Source organism: Mustelus asterias, chromosome 6, assembly GCF_964213995.1.
Source record: "Mustelus asterias chromosome 6, sMusAst1.hap1.1, whole genome shotgun sequence".
Classification (NCBI taxonomy): Eukaryota; Metazoa; Chordata; class Chondrichthyes; order Carcharhiniformes; family Triakidae; genus Mustelus; species Mustelus asterias.
Genome location: NC_135806.1, coordinates 46,689,047 through 46,702,560, shown reverse-complemented (window position 1 = coordinate 46,702,560; position 13,514 = coordinate 46,689,047). Strand labels below are relative to the sequence as shown.

The 13,514-nt window shown below is 45.3% G+C and overlaps 1 pseudogene; it reads left to right on the top strand.

Annotated features, from left to right (window-relative positions):
* The first annotated feature begins 5,160 nt into the window (after positions 1-5,160).
* LOC144495433 (U2 spliceosomal RNA) lies at positions 5,161-5,389 on the top strand (annotated as a pseudogene).
* The last annotated feature ends 8,125 nt before the right edge of the window (positions 5,390-13,514 follow it).

The following is a 13,514-nucleotide window of genomic DNA, read 5'->3' as shown; positions in this document are numbered from 1 at the left end:
TCACTTAATGCCAATAATGCTCTTGCTTTGAGGACAGGGGGATTGATTTTTTTTAACCATCCCCTTACTTATCTCCCCCTCCCCTGGATTGGGGAGGGGGAGATAAAAATTATTAAAATTGGATGTTAGGGTCCCACCATCTCACAACTGCCTCATAAAGATTGCGCTAACCCCAGTAATGCCTGTCAGTCTGCAGTACAACCCGGCCAACTGCATATACATGACAGTTGATAGACGTGGGCAGAATGTACACATCATACAATTATTATCTTAGCCCTGACTGCTGATCCACACCAGTGGCAATAAGAGCAGCAGTTTCCAACATTACAGTAAAGTTGCTATAGTCTGAGATGACCATAGGATGGTGGTGATTTAACCAGAGGATCACCAAACCTCAGGTGAGGGGCAAGGTTGAGAAAGTGGGCCTTCATGAATGACCTCAATCAGTGCAGGAATTGAACCTGCACCGTTGGTGTCGCTCTGCATCACAAACTTACCATCTAGTTAACTGAGCTAACCAACTAAGTGACTATGGGGGCGATTCTCCCATCCCAACGTGCACCTTGTTTGGCACGTTGGGATGGAAGAATCATGTGTCGGCCATTTTGTGGGATTTGCGCATGCGTTCCTGACGCATGCGCGTCTCCCAGAGCTGGAGAACAGGCGCAGTTGGGACCGCGCTGAAAACCGGCGGGAGGAGAGGTAAGTAATTTAAATCTTTTTAAAATGTATTTTAAATTTCATTATCGGGCCCAGCACAGAATTCTCCGGGCTTGATAGCATCTCCCACCCCACCAGGAATATTTCACTCCGGCGGGGTTTAGAGTACCCACTTGCAGGGAACTAGCGGGAGGCCCTGCAGAGTGAAGGGAGGGGCAATCGGGGCTCCCTAGGGAGTCAGGAAGCAGGGGATGGAGTCCCCTGGGTATGGGCACCCTTGATGTGGAGATGCCGGCGTTGGACTGGGGTAAACACAGTAAGAAGTTTAACAACACCAGGTTAAAGTCCAACAGGTTTATTTGGTAGCAAAAGCCACACAAGCTTTCGAGGCTCTAAGCCCCTTCTTCAGGTGAGTGGGAATTCTGTTCACAAACAGAATTTATAAAGACACAGACTCAATTTACATGAATAATAATCATCTCACGTGAGAACACCATCCACCAGGTACACGGTACATACTCTTGCAACTCGGCCAACGTTGTCTACCTGATACGCTGCAAGAAAGGATGTCCCGAGGCATGGTACATTGGGGAAACTATGCAGACGCTGCGACAGCGGATGAATGAACACCGCTCGACAATCACCAGGCAAGACTGTTCTCTTCCTGTGGGGGAGCACTTCAGCAGTCACGGGCATTCAGCCTTGGATCTTCAGGTAAGCGTTCTCCAAGGCGGCCTTCGCGACACACGACAGCGCAGAGTCGCTGAGCAGAAACTGATAGCCAAGTTCCGCACACACAAGGACGGCCTCAACCGGGATATTGGGTTCATGTCACAATATTTGTAACTCCCACAGTTGCGTGGACCTGCAGAGTTTCACTGGCTGTCTTGTCTGGAGACAATACACATCTTTTTAGCCTGTCTTGATGCTCTCTCCACTCCCATTGTTTTGTTTCTTAAAGACTGGATTAGTTGTAAGTATTCGCATTCCAACCATTATTCATGTAAATTGAGTCTGTGTCTTTATAAATTCTGTTTGTGAACAGAATTCCCACTCACCTGAAGAAGGGGCTTAGAGCCTCGAAAGCTTGTGTGGCTTTTGCTACCAAATAAACCTGTTGGACTTTAACCTGGTGTTGTTAAACTTCTTACTATGGGCACCCTGGTAGTGCCAGCCTGTGTCCCCTGGCACTGCTCAAGGGGCAAAGTGCCTGTGCCCAGGGGGCATCTTGGCACTGCCCATCAGAATTGGGCAGTGCCAAGGAGGGGTCAAGGGAGCATGGCCTTTGGGCAAGGGGACGGGGCCAAGGGTCAAGGGGTGGAGCCAAGGGGGTGGGGCCTATTGTGGGCAGTGTCAATGGGGTGGGCCCTATTGTGGGTGGGGCTTAGGGGGGCGATTGAAGGGGGTGGGGTGTCCCGCTGCTACTCTGCATTGGGATCGATCAGGGCTGAAGGGAGGCCAGCGATCGGGACGGGCTCGGGGGGGGGGGGGGGGGGGGGGGGTTGGTGGTCTGCCAGAGCGAGGTCTGCCTCCCGGGGGTGGTCTGCCTGGGGCGTCTGTCGGTGTGGATGGGGGTATCGCCACTGCTGGGGGGAGGGGGGACCTGGAGATCGGGGCGCTCCGGGACAGGGGAAGCGGGGCTGGCCCGGGAATGCTTGTGCGGGCCATGATTGGGTCATGGGGAGGAGGGGGGGCTGGAGGGGCAGCACTGTGGGGGTCCTGGGCTGGCCAGTGATTGAGCTGGCCAGCAAACAGAGAGACTGACAGATCGGGGCCACAGCGCATGCGCAGTGTTCTGGCACTGTCAGACTCTGGCGTGAATAGGCCCCGTCCCCCTGGGCTTTTAATGAGATTCATGATTGTGATCTCTGCAGTGCACAAAATGGAGATTCGAGTGTGAAGTTAAACTGAAAAGTCAATTGTGATTTACACCAGTTTTCTCATCAATTCTGCACTTTTGGGAGAATCACCCCCTCTGTTTCAAAAGCATTTCATTGCATGTAAGATGCTTTGGAACATCCTGATAAGCAAGTTGTAGTTGGCACGATACGTAAATGCAAGCTTTTGCTTCATTTCCCAATGTAATCTCTGATTGAGAAGGGCCACCTTTGTTAATATGTCAGCTGCTTCATAAAACATTGCCTGATAGTTTTTTTTGCTGTTTGAACCTTTGGAGGTTGGCTGCAGATTTCTCCTGTAATTGGACTGATTATTGAAATGGAAGCCAAGGCCCAGCTTTGGGTGAGAATCTGGTTGGGGCGTGACTGTCTGTGCACCATTAGCTGCACACTCAGAAATGGATCATAACCAATGTCTAAGCCTAGATTAGTTCTGACTCCCTGTGACATACTACAATGGTCACTCTCCAGCTCTCTGGCACACAGCCACACCTAATAGAACCAGGAAGTCCCCCATCCCTGCTATGTGTAGCTTTCAGATGGGCAGCAGGTGAAGTGCGTAACCAACCATGCCAGCAGCAGGTTCTGTCTATTGTGAATGTTAGGCTTCTTTAACCTGGAGCCTGAAGGCAGCAGGTGAAATATAAATATGCCAAACCATAGAAACATAGAAAATAGGAGCAGGAGTTGGCCATTTGGTCCATTGAGTCTGCTCCACCATTCAACGTGATCATGGCTGATCTCAACAGCATACTCAGCCTGCCAACTCAATATGATAGTAAGAAGTCTCACAACACCAGGTTAAAGTCCAACAGGTTTATTTGGTAGCAAATACCATAAGCTTTCGGAGCAATGCTCCTTCGTCAGATGGAGTGGTCTCTGTTCTCAAACAGGGCACAGACACAGAAATCAAATTACAGAATACTGATTAGAATGCAAATCTCTACAGCCAGCCAGGTCTTAAATGCACAGACAATGTGGGTGGAGGGAGCATTCAACACAGGTTAAAGAGATGTGTATTGTCTCCAGACAGTACAGCTTGTGAAATTGTGCAAGTCCAGGAGTCAAGCTGTGGGGGTTACTGATAATGTGACATAAATCCAACATCCTGGTTTAGACCGTCCTCATGTGTGCGGAACTTGGCTATCAGTTTCTGCTCAGTGACTCTGCGCTGTCGTGTGTCGTGAAGGCCGCCTTGGAGAACGCTTACCTGAAGATCCAAGGCTGAATGCCCGTGACTGCTGAAGTGCTCCCCCACAGGAAGAGAACAGTCTTGCCTGGTGATTGTCGAGCAGTGTTCATTCATCCGTTGTCGTAGCGTCTGCAATGCTTGACTCCTGGACTTGCACAATTTCACAAGCTGTACTGTCTGGAGACAATACACATCTCTTTAACCTGTGTTGAATGCTCCCTCCACCCACATTGTCTGTGCATTTAAGACCTGGCTGGCTGTAGAGATTTGCATTCTAATCAGTATTCTGTAATTTGATTTCTGTGTCTGTGCCCTGTTTGAGAACAGAGACCACTCCATCTGACGAAGGAGCATTGCTCCGAAAGCTTATGGTATTTGCTACCAAATAAACCTGTTGGACTTTAACCTGGTGTTGTGAGACTTCTTACTGTGCTTACCCCAGTCCAACGCCGGCATCTCCACATCAGAACTCAATATGATATCAGACTGCCTTTCTGGCATCCTCTCTTTAAAGTGACTGGGTGGGGAAAGAGGTATGGCAAAGGCTCAATTCTCCCCCAACAACCCCCACCCTGCCCCTGTCACTTTCCCACAATCTCTTGCATGGGTACTCTCTTTAAACCCACAGCAAAACTGAGGAGGAGAGATATTTTGTTAACTGGACGACTAACTAATCATTAATGTGAAAGAAGTCAGCAACACAGTCCTCTCTCTAACTGGGGACACAGAGGGAAAAGCATTAAAGGGACACATGGGCATTAAAGATGGATGTGTAGCTGGAAACTGGAATTGGAGTTCAGGAGTTGCAGTTCGAAGCAGTCTAAAAAGGAAGGGAATACCATTAAGAAATAAAGGTGACCATGAAAGGGAAACAGTCTGTGGCTTACTATTTATTGTTCAGTAATTAGGCTAAGCTAAATAGGATTTGCTTCAACAGTTGTTCGAGATGTTCAACTTAAAAGTTCCTCCCTGTCCTTGTTTCAGCTATTGTTTCAGCCACCTTCAAAAATATAACTTACTTAAAACTAAATCAAGTTTCCTAACACATTTTAAAGTTCAGTGTTGGCTCTTTTGTAGAATGATATGCAAACACATTGGGGCAGCACGGTGGCACAGTAGTTAGCACTGCTGCCTCACAGCACCAGAGATCTTGGTTCGGCTTGGACTTAGTGCTGGACACTTGTGAGATGCTGGGGAATATGCACAAGCCCTGACATGTTATGGACCGTTTCTCTCAGCTGTGGTGTTTAGTTGTTCAGTAAACACACCCAGACAGTACAAGACCCCCTGTGATATTCAGTCAGATTGACTCTAGGGTTATAGGACAAATTATACACAGGATGTAAGATTATGAAACACACTCTACACATAGCAAAGCATTATAAACACTTATGTTTGGTAACAGCTGTGATCGCTTCTCGGCCTTTTGGCTAAGATCAAGTGTAGTATGGACGGTATGGATTGCCCGTCCGTGCTGTGCTTGGTTGGGGTCATTAGGTTGTATTATAAGCTTCATTTAAAAATGAAGTAATTTTTTAAAACCGGCATCTCGGCCTTTTTTGGCTGAGATGCAAATGAGATCAGCCTTGGAGGAGGTGGGCTTGCGCCTGCTCCAATCAGCTTGTCTCGTGTAGATCAAGCCCGAGACAGAGGCTGCAGAACCTGGTCTGGCCACAGGGGATGCAGACCCTGTCTTGTCAGCTTGGATCAGGAATGTCTCAACTTGTTGAGACTTTGAATTGGATTTGATTGATTGAATTGGAAAAGTATTAAAAAAAACAGCTGTGATCGCTTCTCGGCCTTTTGGCTAAGATCAAGTGTAGTTATGCGGATGCTGCACTTGGTTGAGGTCATTGGGTTGCACTTAAGCTTCATTTTCATATGAAGCAATTTTTAAAAGCGGCATCTCGGCCTTTTGGCTAAGATGCAAATGAGATCAAGCCTTGGAGGAGGAATTCTCCGCCTACTCCAATCAGCTTGGCTCATGTAGATCAGGCCCAAGACAGGGTAGAGGATTGCATGCCCTGTCTTGTCAGCCTGGATCGGAAATGTCTCAACTTGTTGAGACTCTGAATTGGATTTGATTTGATTGAATTGGAAAAGTATTAAAAAAAACAGCTGTGATAGACCAATAATCTGATGTTATCAGCTTATTACTTTCAAATACAAGAGGGAATAAGTTATTATACAAATAAAAATATTTTGATTCAGATTCAAAATTACTACCTTTAAGAGGTCAGTCAAGAAACTCTGAACTAAAGTGACAATAACCGGGTGCTCCGGTTTTCTCCCATAGTACCCGAACAGGCACCAGAGTGTGGCGACTAGGGGATTTTCACAGTAACTTCATTGCAGTGTTAATGTAAGTCTAGTTGTGATACTAATAAATAAACTTAAAACAACAAAGCAGCACGAGGAGCCCTGAATTCCCTTGTGAAGGGTACTATACCTGAGCAGTTTAAAACAGTGTGAACCTGATGCCCCAAATGGTTCTCCTTTAATAGTTCCTGCTGCACTGAAGCATGTGTTCTGTCTTCAAAAGTCAAGCATGCCAAGTGCCTTCTCCATTACTCTGTCCACATGTGACTCCACTTTCAAGGAGCTATGAACCTGTACCCCTAGATCTCTTTGTTCTACAACTCTCCCCAACGCCCTACCATTAACGAAGTCCTGCGCCGGTTCGATTTACCAAAATGCATCACCTCGCATTTATATAAATTAAATTCCATCTGCCATTCATCACTCCTGCTCCTATGTTCCTATAGTAACAAAACACATGCAGGCTACACCTGAGTTATGGATATATTCATTGAATCCATTATAATAGAACTACAAAACCTAATGTTAAGTGATGCACCATTTTCATCAACAATCAGATCTTCCTGTTGTTCAAAAATGTACACCATTCAAGAGGATGGTTTCCAAAACCATCAGCCTGATCTTTCTACAAATGTTTCCAATTCATTTGAAAAGCAATAGTTGAAAGCTTCCCCTCATATTGACAACATACTGCACTGAAGTGCATCGTTACATTGCTTAATACATGGCATGTGGTTTGAATGGCTTTTTAAAATTCTTTCATGGGGTGTGGGTGTCATTGGCGAGGCCAGCATTTATTGCCCATCCATAATTGCCCTCAAAGTAGGTGGTGGTGAGCCACCTTCTTCAACCACTGCAGTCCATGTGGTGTAGATATACCCACAGTGCAGTTAGGGAGGGAGTTCTGGAATTTTGACCCACCAACAGTAAAGGAATGGAATTATATTTCCAAGTCAGGATGGTGAGTGGCTTGGAGAGGAACTTGCAGGTGGTGGTGTTTCATGCATCTGCTGCCATTTTCTTTCTAGCCAGTAGAGGTCACAGGTTTGGAAGATGTTGTCGAAGGTGCCTGGGCGAGTTGCTGAACTGCCTCCTGTAGATGGTAGACACTGCTGCCACTGTGCTCCGGTGGTGGAGGGAGTGAATGTTGAAGGTGGTGGACGGGGGCCAATCAAATTGGCTACTTTGCCCTGGATAGTGTTCAGTTTCTTGAATATTGTCGAAGCTGCACTCATCCAGGTAAATAGAGAGTATTCTATCACACTCCTGATTTGTGTCTTGTAGATGGTGGACAGGCTTTGGGGAGCCAGGAGATGAATTACTCACTGAAGAATTGCCAGCCTCAAACCTGCTGTTGTAGCCTCAGTATTTATATCACTGGTCCTGTTCAGTTTCTGGTCAGTGATAATCTCCAGGGTGTGGATAATGGGGAATTCAGCGATGGTAATTCCATTGAATGACTGGGAGCAAGAAAGAGTAGTCTCTCTCTCACACACACACACACTGTCTCACACACACACAGAGCCTCACACACACACACAGAGTCTCACACACACACACATATACAAATACACTCTCTCACACACACATACAAACACACACACTCATCTCTCTCATTATAATAAATACATACATGTAAGAAATAGAAACGATTTCTATAAATTAAGTTTTTGTATGTTTGTACCCAGTGCGCGAAAACAATCAGCTTTTTTCCAGTTTGGCTCTTGAACACAATAAAAAGATTTCTCAGGGGTTCCTTCAGTCCCCCTGGGAGATCAAAAGGGTTCCGTGACTGGAAAAGATTTGGAAACCGTGTTTTATCTTAATTCACACAAGACCCATATGCCTCATACTTGTACACACCCAGCTCCCAGACCAACAATACCTTAATCTTTCATTTATTCATTTTAGATAATACAAGTTGATGTCGTTAAGGTTAACTCCTGGATGGTGTTCTCGAAATGGCAAGCAGGTGGCACCCACAATTCAATAATGAAAATGATGACTGAAACAGCAGAGTAAATCAGCTTTCGGTTACCTTTCCTGGTGTGCTGATAAGACACTTACATCTCCACAAGATACTGAATGATTACACCTGATTCCAGGCATGCCAGGAACATGTCACCTACAGAAAAGGATAGCCAAATAAAATCACAAGCTCTTCAAGATTCTGTGCATCCCTAAAGCTATAAACTCAAACATTAGCATCCCCTCACTTAATTCATATGTAAGTTATAAAAAGATGCGGCCCCAGCACAGACCCCTGTGGGAGTCCATTCATTACATCCTGCCAATCCAAAAAAGACCCATTTATGCATACCCTCTGTTTTCTGCGAGCCAGCCAATCTTCTATCCAGGGTAATATGTTACCCCCTACACCATGAGCATTTGCTTTCTGCAATAACCTCTGATGTGGCATCTTATCAAAAGCTTTCTGGAAATCCAAATACAGTACATCTACAGACTCTTCTCTATCCTCAGCACATGTTACACCTTCAAAGAACTCTAGTAAATTGATTAAACATCATTTCCCTTTCATAAAACCATGCTGACTTTTCCCAATTAGCCTGAGATTGCCTTAGTGCCCCAGCTATAACCTCTTTAATGATTGATTCTAACACCTTCCCCATGGCAGACATTAAGCTAACTGGCTTTTAAGGTCCTGTTTTCTGCCTCCCTCCATCCTTGAATTGAGAAGTTAATTTGCTACTTTCCAGTCTAATTGGAACCTTTCAGAAATCTAACAAATTTTGAAAAATTAACATCAACACATCTACTACCTTATTAGTCACCTCTTTTAAGACTCTAAGATGAAGTCCATCAGGATCCGAAGACTTGTCAGCCTGCAGCACCATCAGTTTATTCAGTACGTAATTTCACCGAGTTCCTCTCTCCCCTCCAACTTATTACAGGAATGTTTCTTGTATCCCCTATAGTGAAGACAGGAGCAAAATATTTGTTCATTTCATCTGCCATTTCCTTATTATCTACTATTAACTCCCTATTGTTTCTCTCTCTGGAGGACCAACACAAAATTTACTTACACTTTTTCTGTTTAAATACCTGTAGAAACTCTTGCTATCTGTTTTTAAATTCCTAGCTAGCTTCCTCTCATGCTCTAATTTCTTTCTTCTGCTGAAGCTTTTAGTCATTCTTTACTGTTCATCCTGCAGCTCCATGATGAATATGGACAGTAGGCTCATTACGGCCAAGGAAAATGCTTCTACCTCTGACACCAATGTGGAATCGAGAGTGACAGCATGGTTGATCAGAGCTCTGGAGAGAGCATCAGCCATGGTTTGTGACTCGTTTGGGACATAGACATATTGTGGCCACATTAAGTGGAGGCAAAATTGTTGACTAGAGATAGGCATTTTAATAGGCATTTAAAATGGAATTGAGGAGTGTTATGAGGGACTTGTAGTCTGTTTTCACATGGAAGGGCAGACCCATCAGGTAATCGGAAAGATGCATGACAGCCCATGTAACTGCCAGTGCCTCTTTCTCAAAAATGATATGCCTTCATTCAATTTCCGTGAGGGCTCTCAAAGCAAAATATACATGTTTTCCATCACCATTCTTTTCCTACTGAATGAGAACAGTATCAAGGTCAGTGGAGGAAATGTCAGCAGCAATGACAGCAGGAAAGGTGGGGTCATAGTGTGCCAGGACATCTGAGGAGACTAGACGATCTTTACTGAATTAAATGACCTCAAATTGTTCTGCTCCCCAGAACTGTTATGTATGCCCCTATGGACTGCATAAAGAACCATGAGGTAGGCTTGATAACTTGAACACTGGGAGTTCTTTATTTGACACTCAGGTCTAAGACTGCCAACAGGGGCCTGCACCTGGAGGAGCTAATTACCCAGGGGTCACCTTAAATGGGCAGCCTATACCCCAAACCCCAACATGTGATATATATACATATATCACAAGAATCATTATTGGCCCTTCCGCAGGAGGTCTTTTAAGGATTCCGTGAACATGACCAATTCAGTGATAGACTTCTCCACCTAGTTCACCATCCCCAGGAAACATTGAATGTCGATGATGCACATCGGTTGGGAAACTCAGTAACGACTGTTGTTTTTCGTGAATCGACCATATTACCATATCATTGGATGATGTGCCCGAGAAATGTAATGTTGGTCCTGGTGAACTCCCACATGTCATTCAATGTAAAATCTGCTTCCTGGAGGGCCTCGACAACCTTGGTGTCTTGCCCTATGGTTATGTTCCACTCTTGTAGATTCATGTATAAAGATGTTGTCCATATGGCAGATAACATCTTGTTTGCCCTCAATGACTGTTGACATGATTAAAGTGAGAGGGGTGAGATACAAAAGTGTCCAGAGGGGCAATCTTTTCACACAGAGTGTGGTGAGTGTCTGGAACAAGCTGCCAGAGGTAGTAGTAGAGGTGGGAACAATTTTGTCTTTTAAAAAGCATTTAGATAGTTACATGGGTACGATGGGAATAGAGGGATGTGGGCCAAATGTGGGCAATTGGGATTAGCTTAGGGGTTTAAAAAAAAGGGCGGCATGGACAAGTTGGGCCGAAGGGCCTGTTTCCATGCTGTAAACCTCTATGACTCTCTGACTCTATGATATGTTAGGTTGGAATAATCTCAGAGGCAGATGAAATGCAGACAGCGAAGTGGTTAAAGCAAAATCAACCAAAGGGTGTGATGAAGGTCATTAGCTGCATAGATTCCTTGTCAAAGAGGTTTGCCAAAACTTACTGTTTGCATTGAGCCGATAAGACATGGTGGTACAGTGGTTAGCACTGCAGCCTCAAAGCACCAGGGGCCCGGGTTCAATTCCTGGCTTGGGTAATTGTCTGTGTGGAGTTTGCACTTTCTCCCCGTGTCTGTGCAGGTTCCCTCCGGGTGCTCTGGTTTCCTCCCAAAGTCCAAAGATGTGCAGGTTAGGTGAATTGGCCATGCTAAATTCCCCCTCAGTATACCTGAACAGGCGCCGAAGTGTGGCGACTGGGGGATTTTCACAATAACTTCATTGCCGTGTTAATGTAAGCCTACTTGTGACTAATAAATAAACTTTTACTTTAACTTGCCCAAACTATTGTTTGCTGCTGCCATCGGGTGAACTTACCTCTGTGTGGCTTTGTTAAGCTGCGGAAGATCCACACAAAGCCATTGGGCTTGGAAAGGTAATCAGGCTGGAACACCAGTGGCTGGGTGGGCTGACCGGGGAAATAAAGCTTTTGAGTAACATGCATCAAGTTCCTCCTTAAGCTTCGGTAGTAGCGGGTATGGTACTTCCTATGGGTGAACAGGCACATCAGCATATCATCTGAGCAGAGAAATATGATAGTCAGTTTTCAGCTTTCCCATGCCTTGAAAGATTGTGACCCTGGTGTCTGCAGGAAGAATCTCATCGACTTGCTGTACGATGCCTATCTGTACACACACAGTCCTGCTGAGTAGGGAAAAACTTTGGTTGACGATGTCGACCATTGTGATATAATGTGGTGGTAATCTGACCCTTAACATTTAGGTATTGTACCTCCTGGTCCCTGAAGTTTTACATTGGAAGGCCGAAGAGGAACATTGTGGAGACCATTAGACATAAGACATAGGAGTAGAATTAGGTCACTCGGCCCATCGAGTCTGCTCTGCCATGCAATCATAGCTGATTGTTTTCTCATCCCCATTCTCCTGCCTTTTCCCCATAACCCCTGATCCTCTTATCAATCAAGGACCTATCTATCTCTATCTTAAAGACACTCAATGACCTGGCCTCCACAGCCTTCTGTGGCAAAGAGTTCAACAGATTCACCACACCCTGGCTGAAAAAATTCCTCCTCATCTCTGTTTTAAAGGATCGTGCCTGAGGTTGTGCCCTCTGGTTCTAGTTTTTCCTACTAGTGGAAACAGCCTCTCCACGTCCACTCTATCCAGGCCTTACAGTATCCTGTAAGTTTCAATAAGATCCCTCCTTATCCTTCTAAACTCCAATGATTACAGACCCAGAGTCCTCAACCGTTCCTCATATGACAAGCTCTTCATTCCAGGGATCATTCTTGTGAACATCCTCTGGACCCTTTCCAAGGCCAGCACATCCTTCCTTAGATATGGGGTCCAAAACTGCTCACAATACTCCAAATGGGGTTCGACCAGAGCCTTATACAGCCTCAGAAGTACATCCCTGCTCTTGTATTCTAGCCCTCTTGACATAAATGCTAACATTGCATTTGCCTTTCTAACTGCCAACTGAACCTGCACTTTAACCTTAAGGGAATCTTGAACAATGACTCCCAAGTCCCTTTGTGTTTCTGATTTCCTAAGCATTTTCCCATTTGGAAAATAGTCTATGCCTCCATTCCTCCTTCCAGAGTGCATAACCTCACACTTTTCCACATTGTCTTCCATCTGCCACTTCTTTGCCCACTCTCCAGTCCTTCTGCAGCCCTCCTGCTTCCTCAATACTACCTGTCCCTCTACATATCTTTGTATCATCTGCAAACTTAGCAACAGGGCCTTCAGTTCCTTTTTCCAAATCGTTAATGTATATCATGAAAAGTTGTGGTCCCAGCACTGACCCCTGAGGCTCACCACTAGTCACCGGCTGCCATCCTGAAAAAGACCCTCTATTCCCACTCTCTGCTTTCTGCCAGTCAGCCAATCCTCTATCCATGCCAGGATCTTACCATTAACACCATGGGCACTTAATTTATTTAACAGTCTTCTATGCGGCACCTTGTCAAAGGCCTTCTGGAAATCTAAATAAATCACATCCACTGGCTCTTCTTTATCTAACTTCCTTGTTACCTCCTCAAAGAACTCTAACAGATTTGTCAGACGTGACCTCCCCTTGACAAAGCCATGCTGACTCAGTCCTACTTTATCATGCACTTCCAAGTACTCTGCGATCTCATCTTTAATAATGGACTCTAAAATCTTGCCAATGACCGAAGTCAGGCTAACCGGCCTATAATTACCCATCTGTTGCCTCCCTCCCTTCTTAAACAGCGGTGTTACATTAGCTACTTTCCAGTTCTCTGGGACCCTCCCTGCCTCCAGTGATTCCTGAAAGATCACCACCAATGCCTCCACAATTTCCTCAGCTATCTCTTTTGGAACCCTGAGGTGTAGTCCATCCGGTCCAGGTGATTTGGAGCTAGGTAAGATGATACATCTGCACCTCTGTAGACAGTCATTTGACCTTTAAATTGACGGACCAGAAGTCCCAGTAATGCTGCAAAATTTCGCCCAGGAAGTGTGAGTTAGACATTATATTTTTGTGGCGCCGTTCTTTGCCCCATTTTTTGGAGACTGTAATTGAGCAAAACTACTTTGAATGTCCCATTCTGCCACATCTGAAACACTCAGCACCCCAGCACCCCTCACAAAGCAATCCTGCCTTTGGTACCGTGGTCTCAAAACAGTGCCAGATCAGTTTGCCACCTTTTGCATTATTTTG